Source organism: Aplysia californica, unplaced genomic scaffold (genome assembly GCF_000002075.1).
Source record: "Aplysia californica isolate F4 #8 unplaced genomic scaffold, AplCal3.0 scaffold00265, whole genome shotgun sequence".
Classification (NCBI taxonomy): domain Eukaryota; kingdom Metazoa; phylum Mollusca; class Gastropoda; order Aplysiida; family Aplysiidae; genus Aplysia; species Aplysia californica.
In genome coordinates this window covers 391,314-393,079 of record NW_004797535.1, presented here as the reverse complement: position 1 = coordinate 393,079, position 1,766 = coordinate 391,314, and positions in this window count along the sequence as shown.

Below are 1,766 nucleotides of genomic sequence, written 5' to 3'. Positions count from 1 at the left end.
TTCATTGAAGAATTTTTAAAAATATAATGTACAGGTGTTTGAAAAAATATTTATCTGTTAAGACAAATTGATATAAGTCATTGTGTAAAAGTTGGAGAATCTATGTTCGAAGTTAAGGAGATATTCGACAATAAAAAGTCACGAATTTTTGACCGCACTATAGAAGAGTTAAATGAAATAGTGAAATGGTATAGATTTCGCGCCCCTATCAATAATATTAAGTTATTTAAAAGGCGGGACCTCTGAGTTTAACGACCATCTCCGAAAGGATCGAGCCAAGTGAGGAATTGGTGTAAAGTGTCTTTCCCAAGAACACAACGTCGGACCGAGCTGACGCTCAAACCCCTAACTCGAAATCTCCCGATTACGAGTCCGGTAGCCTAACCACTAACTAGGCCACCGGCGCCGCCATAGTAAAGTAAGTCAGCGTATCATTCCCATCCGAAACATTAGTTTTTGCATCCATATACCTGTTGGGGCCTTCATGATTGTGTTTGAAAGCATTTTCAATTCCTTTCACTTTCACTTCCCACGCGTGGGCACATATCGTTATTGTAGAGAACAACCTTCTAAGTGACAGAATTTTCAAAATTTACTTTTTTGGCGTACAAGATTCTGTATAACATACAGTATGCCCCAGTCAAACAATATTTGACACAGGTGAAAAATAAGTACATTAAAACACAAAAGAAAAAAACAACAATGTACAACTGAGTGAAAGCCGTACGACACTTGTAAACGCCACCAACGAGCCTCATTGAAGTTGTGTGCACTGCGGCCCTGCCTGCTCAACGGTCGCACCGCGTCGCTTACGTTGAATAATTTTTACTTCGTGTCCAGTGGGACAGACACGATCTGATTTTTTGTCGTGAGGAGGAAAATCGGTCAGGTCGTTTCCTTCTTGTGTGTCCACACAGTTCGGAAAAGACACGTCTAGTCTGTTGTCCTACTTATTCCCCGGATGTGTACGCTAGACCGATGTTGTGGCCGGCTGTGTTCTCGATACGGGGCTATGAATAGTCAAGAGGTCACTTGAACCCAAGGCGGGAAAAAGAAATGTATGGTTTTTAAAGAGACATTGTAAAATTCTTAATATGCATTTAAACCACGTGGTTTGCACGTAGACTTTGCTAATTTTGAAGCTGAGTATGAATATGTCATTAGATTTTTAATCCGAACTCAAAACTAGAATATTTTTAAAGCTCCTTTTAGCCCCGTATGGCTGATGAGTCACCACCCGGCCCGGCAAAAATGCAGCAAGCGGCTTTCCAACCGACGTGTCTTTTGTCGGGACGTGTCGTGTCGTGTCTGTTGACACAGCCAAACGGTATTTTCACTTATTTCTTAGGAAAAAACTCTGCTCTATTTCAACTACCGACTTTTCGAGAGACGGACGGAATCAGGTCGGTTGGTGTCTGTTTCAGTGAACACGCACCCTTAGTAGGCCTAACAAAAGGGAAGCTATCAGAGATGTGCACGTTCGAGAAAAAACTATCCAAGCCGAGCACTTCTTGACGATATAAATACAATAAGATTGCCGAAAACGTCCAACAGTTACAGTCCCCTTGACAAAATTCTCTGTACAGCCTGCATCTAAATGTATTCGTCTTTCTGCAGACGTTATTTGACTTCCAGACCATTTTTGAGCTGAAACTAAAAACTCAAACCAAACAGAAATGCACTACCAAGACAGAAGGGAGAAAATGTGTAGCAAGCAAATGTACGCAGGTGAACAAGTCTCACAACTTCAATTATTATGCTGAAGG